Genomic DNA, 9001 nt, shown 5'->3' with positions numbered 1-9001 from the left:
ACTCACCCTTACATGCTTTACATGACTCACCTGCTGATTCATACATGTTGTGTGGTTTATATCTTGTTTTGTTGAAATAAATGTCTGTATTTGTAACAGTCAACTCGTGTCATCTCCTTCCTTGTCACAATCTTTAAGCTTTTCTGTGTAGACCTACCTTAAATGTTGTGGCCTAAAACGAGCTGGTCATAACACGGCATCAAGGTTAAAGTGACCGGAATGATCCGGAGTCATGATCCTGCATCATAGATAAATAACTGAATACATGTGACTGTCGGTTTGTGTGAAGAGTGACAGAGAGAAGCAAGCGCACGCACACACACACACACACACACACACACACACACACACACACACACACACACACACACACACACACACACACAAGTTCTTGTGTACACTGTAAACTGTCAACATGGGCACCGAATCTTTCCTTAAAGTTCAATAAATGCGTGATGTTTCCAGATTAAAGGAGGAATCGTGATTCAAATATTGACCAAAATAATAACCATTATGATTTTTGCCATAACCGAGCAGACCTAGTACCCAGACCAATTAGCAAGGTTGTGTTTTTTTGCTTTACTTTTTATCCATCCCGAAAAGCAGGTTGAGCCAATCGCATCGTTTCCGACAGGTTTTCGTTTTCGACCTGGACCCAAAATGCAGACGAAAGGGATGGATTAAGAAAAGGTATAATGTAATTTGTGGAAGTGCTAAGCAGGGACAGGCAGATGAATGGATGAAGATTGGCGGCAGAGTTTGATGCAGAGAAACGGTGTTGGTCAAGTGGCCAGCAGGCAGCCTGGAACTTGTTAAAATGTAATATATGTGAGTGTATTGGGCAGAGAAAGCAATAAAGAGAAGTCGAGAAATTGTTATAATATTCTATGAATTTCTATGTTCTGCGTCTGAATGTGTTATTTAAATAAATGGGAAATGTAATTGAATGTAATTCAATTTGAAATATAAATACAATTCAGCAAGTGACCATAGAGACCGTGGCATAATTTCACAAAACTTGGCAAAAATACTTAAAACCTCGCATAATTTCATAAATGCTTGGACTGACATCCAACTGACATATTCACAATACGTATGCATTGACATGCTTATATCCCCTCTTTGTGTCCACAATACACTGCCATGCATGTTCACAGTAAGGTCCAGTCCTAGAGGTTCACGGGGAAAATGAATGTGTTTTTTGTGTATGAGCAGTATTTATGTTTAACAGAGCGAGACACAGTCAGCTAACCAAACTGGAAGGTGTGTGGATCCAACAGTTCCCTGGCTGCAGTGTGTAGACACCAGAGGCCTGAACAGATGGATTTGGTAGGGTGCACCGGAAGGTTTTTGTGGAACATGTAGTCCTGATGTTCACCGCTAGCTGACCCACCACAGTGGAGCTTGTCACAGACAAGACCAGAGGAACCAGAGATGAATACATATGTGAGATTTGCTGTTTGATGGTGATCTGGACTGTAAAATGTTCTTCTCTTATGTTTTTAGTTTCCTGGTTTGAGCTGTCGTTCAGCAGGCCACAATTCTAAAAAAGCAATTATGTTATGTTTGACTGAGCACATCGCTGAAAGTGCCTCCAACTAACAAAATGAGTTCCAGTCAAACTGGAGGGAATAACACACTCGCAATAACACAAGCTAGTGTGTGAATTCCTTATGAATTCATTGTTCACTGTACATCCATCATTTATTCAGAGATACTGGGGCACAGCAAGGAAGCTGCCACCACTGACAGAGAAAATATGGAAGGAATAAAAATGATTCCTCTCAGTGGTTCATAGAAGTGTACAGAGCGGCAGTAGTATAAAAATAATTAGTGAACTGCGGATCTCCACTGGGGCTTGTGCTGTGTCCGAGTCTGCATCCCAATGTGGAGAGCATAGGCCTTACGCCACACAGTTCAACTCATTAGCAGCGGATGTCACAGTTATACCAGAACACAGATGTGAAAAAAAGATCAAAATATACATGAGGTGAAGCACAGTACAGGAGAAATTAATTAGAATGGTAACATATTGCGAATATTGAACTGTTTTTAGTCCATATGGATACAATTCAAATGTCTCCATTTTAATAACTGTGGTAAGATTGCACACAGTTGACTTCTTCTCTGGAGTCCTTGTGATTTATCGTTTGCAGATCCAGGATCGCTGCTGCGGCCACATTGTGGCTCGTGATGGTGGATTGTAGATTGTCTTCATGGACCATAGATCATGAGGGTGGAAGGCGAATCAGAGATCGTGGTGGCAGATGTCTACTCACATATTCTACCATTACTGACAATACAGCCTCCATTTCGATTGCCATTGCTGCTCCTTTTATCTCCATCAGAAATGTTCTTATGTATAAATACTTTAAACATTGACACACCTTTCCATTGTGTTAAAAACTGTTTCTCCTAATTAGAGTCTTCTGTCCGTCCTGGGAGAGGGATCCCTCACATGTGGCTCTCTCTGAGGTTTCTATGTTTTTTCACCCTGTTAATAGGGTTTCGGGGTATTTTCTCCTTACTCTTGTTGAGGGTTAAGAACAGAGGATGTCACACCTTGTTAAGTCCTATGAGACAAATTGTGATTTGGGAATATGGGCTATACAAATAAAATGTTATTGATTTATTTTCATCCAATAAGTGTTGAAATTTCACTTTGAATAGAAAAAATGTCAACATGTTTGTGGCACTCATCAGAAAGTCAACATCCTCTTGGAACCATGAAAGCCTTTATACAACCTTTTTTGAACTGCTGGTGGCGCTTTACGAAAATACATGATACATTAATCTAATGTGATTAGGATTCATCCCCTGGGAACCATGAATATCTGTACTCAAGTTTTTGTCCATACATCTGGTAGATGTTGAGATTCTTTGCTGGATAACCGAATACTTTGACCTGTTGGTTGCACTATAAGAAAAGGCTTATAAGTTCTGTATGCAAGTTTGCACTTCCACAAAAACAGGTTACTTTCAGTCTCAGTATAATGAGGATGAAACAAATTACGGAGACATATGTAAAATTGTCCATTATACAAAAATCAATCAGATTATCAAATTTTTATGAATTGTACATTTTTGTCCTTAATTTTGTCCTTAATTTATCAATAAACTAAACACAGCTACCTATATATTTATAAAAATTAGGGTTATTTAAACACCAACATACACAAACAGTTGATCTAATAAAAGCTCAAATTAAGCTGGACAGTGCAGCTGTGGGAGGAGGAATAGAAACTCCCAGCACATGGACAACATTAGGATTCACTGCTCAGAGTAAAGCAATTTACAGTAGCACATCTTGAGCCATAATCACACTCATTTATAATTTACACATGGATTATTTCTAAGCACAAATTACATTAGCAAATATCAAATGACATTTAGAATCAGTTATCCTTATTGTTTACCTGACACAGTTATGTAGAGCATATAATGACACGACTCGTTTTTGTCAAATGCAGTTGTAAATTATCACGAGAGTTTTCATGCCCACTGTGTGACACCATGAGTTCCACTAGATATTATCACTATTCATTATTACATGTTGAATGTACATGAGCTGTAATTATTTGGGTGTAATTAAATGTGAATCTAATTATGACTTTCGTTACATTAATTTAGAAAAATGCTTGACTTCCCTTTTTTTTTGCATCCCTCTTTGGTTGACCAAGCAGCCATTCAAAATCTGCCCGGAGTGAGTATATACCCACATATTCAGAGTCATAGAGAATTTGCTCTGTGTTATGAATTGGATTTCATTCAGCATTCTGTGGCCTGCTGTTGTAGCTGATAACATTCAGTTACCAGATTCAAACCTGACAGATTCAAACAACAAGTCGTGTATCAAGCCCTTCCACACTATTGCAGGACAGAGATTTAAAGATCTAGACCGGGAGCTCATTAATGTCAGGGCTAGCTGTGGTAACTTTGCAGTGGAGAGCATAATCTTCCCTTCTTCTTTCAACATCTCGAGAAAATGTAAAAGTATCCAGGCTACAAAGATAAAGGTGTCACAGAGATTCAAGCTTTTACATTTGACATGTGGTAATGTCAAGGAAGAGTGGAGGTTCTAACTGTCGGAGCACCTCAACCCACCACCTTTCCTTTATTTTATGCAAATAATATATAATAAATAGTAATGAATAATATATAATAAGTTAAAAATGTACATTGTTCCAGCCTTCTCTCTTCACAATTCACCTCCGTTCTCACACCATAGTATGGAGCAAGGACTTAAAACCTTTTACTGTCTGTTTAAAAAACATGCTTATAGATCATATGTATGTGAAATGATACAAATGTATCACAAAGGTAGCATTTTTTACCTTTTATGACACCAGGTTGGGCCGCCACGTCTTTGTAATTGTAATATATGCAGCCACAACAACAACAAAATAAAACTATTATTATCATTTTCCTCCAGACAGACAGTTTAGCCAAAGAGGTCAAATGGGCTGTTGCTCCGGCAACTTTAGCCCGGCTCTGTGCACGTCCTTGGTCTCATGGGCACAGCCTGTTTAGAACTTTAATATAACAAGTGAATTCTGTCTGGTAAGAAGCTATACGTTTTGAGCCTGATGGTGGAAAATGAAAATCAGTTGATCCCGTCGCTGCTTCCACACGATCTCTCCCAGACCTTTTCACTGTCTTCTGTGTGGTCTTAAGTTTGCCAGGGAACTTGTGTCCACCCTTCAGCTTTCACCCAGCATGCTCCAGGGTTCACTTGCACTCACACACATGTACCACACCGTGATCCACGGGAAGGCAATAGCTTTTGTTCACCTCCAGGCACAACCGCTTGTGCCCCTAGCAACTGATTAGCAGGGTGGTACCCCGCTGTTCTCTTATCGCTACAGCCTCTCAGGAGGAGAGAGCATAAAAACAGCATCCAACCAACCAACCATTCACCAACCTGTATCCGAGGAGTCTTCTCGCCCCAGCTCCCCAACCCGGCCCACACTGAGGTTTCTGAATTAATAAGTGTGCAGCGAGCTGGAGGAACATTTGCTGTTGGCCCCTGCAGAAAGGTGGGCTTCATCTCTCTAATAACAACTAGACATTTACATGACAGGTTCAATAGGCAGAACAGGAAGGAAGTGAGTCATTTTGTTTGTATCAGGTAGACAGTGAGCCCTGGAAGGCATTATATCAACTGCTATTTCAGGAGTCCTTTACGTTTCCTTGTGAGTCACAATCCACACCAAGTTATTTTAGAAGACACTGACGTCTACACAGTCAGGCGGCCAACGACGATCAAGTGAAGGTATAGCAATCCCCAAAAGACAGTTGAGTTCAACTCATTATAAACTGTAAAGCTTAAAGAAAAAAACCTCTTATTTCCATGGTTTAGTCTTTTAGAATGACATTACATCTGAAACTTGATCTTGGGGGGGGAAAATATCTAATTTCAAGATTTGGACAAGTTGTTTTTGGAACCTGTAATAACAACATTGCCTAAAATAGCTTATAGCCCATGTCATTTAGTTACACAACGAGACAAAAGAGTGTTAGCATGCTCAGTACCAAACTGAAATACTGCACTGATTCAACATCAGTGGATTCATCGTCTGGGTAAAATGAAAATGTGAATCCTTGTCTCAGTCCTAACAGTAAAAGATGAGGTCTGAGGATCACTCATGTTCTTTCTCTGGGAATCATACACATTGATACCCAATGCCCAGGTAATTGTCCAGTAGTTTGAGATACATCACAGTCAAAACCAAAAATGTCAACCTCAACCTTTATTACCAAAGTCAACATGATACAGACCCATCATGTCTGGCCAAAATTTGATGGCAATCCATCCAGTAGCTAGTTGATGTTTAAATCTGGCCCTTTGGATTGACTATTTTCTTTTTACCATAGCTGGAAGCTACTAGTAAATTGGAATAGAGGGTCAATGGTTATCCTGCCAAATGGAAGGGTGTAGGTTCAAAATCTATTTTATTATCTGGAAACAATAATATAACTTATCTTATTGTTAGTAAGTCAATTCCTTAGCACTTTATTTTAGAGTTATTACATTTCTAGTACTGTGCATTAACAGGATTGTAATCAAATTATCTCCACTGAATAGGAATTGCATTAAATGTGCGTTTTGATCTACTTTTATCTTGTGTTCTTCTGATAGCTGGACATGCTGTCTTATTTTAAGAATTATAATAATTCAACTACTTAAATTGGAGCACCATCATCTTCTTGTAGTTGTTCCTCTTTAATTTAGTTTTCACTGCGTGTTCAGCCTTTGATTGTTTGAGGATTTGGGGATGTTTAAAGAGATGACTGTCTTCTGGTAATTATTACAGATTGCAGCCCACTCTTTCAGCTCACTTTAAACATGTTCATACTGCGACAGATATTAAATTAATTTGAGAGAATGTGTTGTCAAAACCAACAGTTATGATTGCATTTGCTTTTCTGTCTCATGCTGTTTACCTTACTGGGTGTATTATTGTGCTGATAAGTCTTATTCATATCAGGAAAAGAAGCGGAGATTGTAATATCGGAAAAATGTATTATTTAACATTGTTCATAATTTATTGTTTTATTGTCACTGTCAATACATGATCTGACAACCCATTACAAACCATCACCATTGTTCCAATATAGAGCACAAACATCATCTTTAACAACAATAAATATGCCAGTGTTCGTATGTATTTGTCATAAGAGACAGGAGTATTCTAATCACATGAGTGAGGTGCCATTATAAATGAGAACCAGGGAGAAGAAAACTAAAATGAGACTTATTCATGTGATTTTGCACTACGAAAGACCCAGCCTAATCTCTTTTTTATGATTTTCATATTTAATCCCAGTTTTCACACTACCAGGGCACCTCTCACTTTAACATTTTAAGTCTTACACTCACCAGAGGAAAAGAAAAATCTATCCCATCTCATTATCTGGTGCCTCTCTGCTGTCTTATCCTGTCATTATCTGCCTTTATATTTCTCTCTCTCATCTCACTTGTCTCTCTAAGACTTTTACACGCTGTACATGCCGCGCTAACAAGGCTTATAAGTGCCATTCAGTTGTAGCTCTATTCTGTCTCGCTCGTGAATTCTTTCTCTGAACCTCGCTTACTTTGTTAGAAGCGACTCTACTTACGAACGATTAAACAGACTCAATCCCGATGCTCAGTACGGAGGTGAAGTAACACGTAGCTGTAACATTTGAGATGAAATAGACTTGTTGTCTGCTCAAAGTCTAAGGTCCTCACTTCATTATATGTGTGTAGACACCTATTCACCTACAGTGTGCAGTACAGGGGGTTTTACCATTTAAGTTGCATGACACGTATGTATTTTTAATGCATGACCCTTTAAAGGGATATTGATGTCCTGACTTAACATTAAAGAAATATGATTCTCGTCTTCTCAAAACCTCTCAACCAATTTGTCAGGTGTCAGCTCCCTGCTCCCGTCCACCTCTCATATTTCACTCTTCATTTAACGATTACCTCCCTCCCAGTCCGGTGACAGGATGTCAATGGCTATTGCTGGAGATGGTAGCAAAGTCTTTTTTCTCCCCCTACCTGCTTACACTTAAAATACCCTGTCATACTTTTATCTTTGTTTCTGTACTTATTCATCTGTATAATAATTTTAGAATCCTCTGTCTGTCTGAGTGTCTGTCTGTGTGGGACGCATATCCCAAGAACTGTTCGTCTCATCAAAGTCACAGCAGTCATGTGTATTATTAAGGGCCCAGGGAAGTGCAGCGTTGAATTTGGTGCAATTGGGACACACAATACATTTAATATTAATAAACTTAAAATGAACAGACGACCAGCGCTCTGTAGCAGTGGCGGCTGGAACTCATCAATGTGAGTGACATTGTCGATCATGAAAATTCACAACAACGGCAAAATCAACTGATGTTCACTTCAGGTCCTGTGTGCTGAGCCGAGTGTTGAACTTTGAATAAACAGATGAACAGCTCTCTGTGCAGCAGCCCTTCTGTGGACTATGTCCAGCAGCATTACTGCAGGTCACTTTTACAGTTTCAGAAGAGGAAGCTGCACCCAGCATCACCACAGGCCGAACAAACAGCCCATTCTAAACGTTTCCAAGAGACACTGCCCTCTTTTTACTTGTGTTCCAGCAAGTTCCCTTTTTTCATCCAAAGAGTCACCAGGTTTCAACCAAGTTTTCCTTGGGATTTCGTCACCGCTGTGCCAACTGAATTATTCCTCAGCAAGTGTTGGCCCCTCACAGGTTTTCCACGTTTGGCCTCTAAACCCTGTAAGCATCCATGTTCCATTCTGTCCCTGGATGTGAACCATTTTTTTCTGTTTACCAAGTAACTTGTGTGTTTGAGAATTAAAAAGAGAGCTCTGCTTCCCTTTGAACTGGTTATTCCATGAATAGAACACTTCACACAAAATCTCCACAATCCTCATTAAGTGAATTTCACACCCATGTGCTTAATTTGTTGCAGTGCACTATGTTTTCACATTCCAGCTTGGTTTTTGTTTAAACGCATGTCAAATGATGTATGTCTTTATCTCTCAGTGGCCACCTGCATGAAGTGACACAATGAAAGCACTATAGCTGCACAGTTGTTGTGGTTAGTCCACCTGAATGAGGGATTCAGTCGTCTCTCTTTGAAGCGAAAGCCGGTTCTTTGCTGAACCTTTGAGTCGGAGCTTCTCTCTGTGGTTCTGCTTTAATTACCTACACGAGAACACGGTTTCCTTTCACTAAAGTCGAGCAGTTGTATGTGTTGCACTTGTTATATGAGGTCCTAATAATAAAACCCAGTGCCAATTAAGCCTTATGAAGCCCATTCTTCATCCAAAGAGACCCTTAGCTGTGCTTCTCTGCCTCCTCATCCCCACTTAAAAAAAGAATTCATTAACCTTTTAAGAAATGAGGTGCCAGGCCTTTATGGTTATAGGTTTGGGGGTGGTTACAGTTGCTCATTTAATTCCTGTACCTACACATATTAAACAGTGTGACAACCTTCTCATCCTAACAGTTAAAGGGAA

This window comes from Hippoglossus hippoglossus, chromosome 1, assembly GCF_009819705.1.
Source record: "Hippoglossus hippoglossus isolate fHipHip1 chromosome 1, fHipHip1.pri, whole genome shotgun sequence".
NCBI classification, from domain to species: Eukaryota; Metazoa; Chordata; class Actinopteri; order Pleuronectiformes; family Pleuronectidae; genus Hippoglossus; species Hippoglossus hippoglossus.
The sequence above is the reverse complement of the archived record's forward strand: the minus strand, read 5'-3'. Positions refer to the sequence as shown.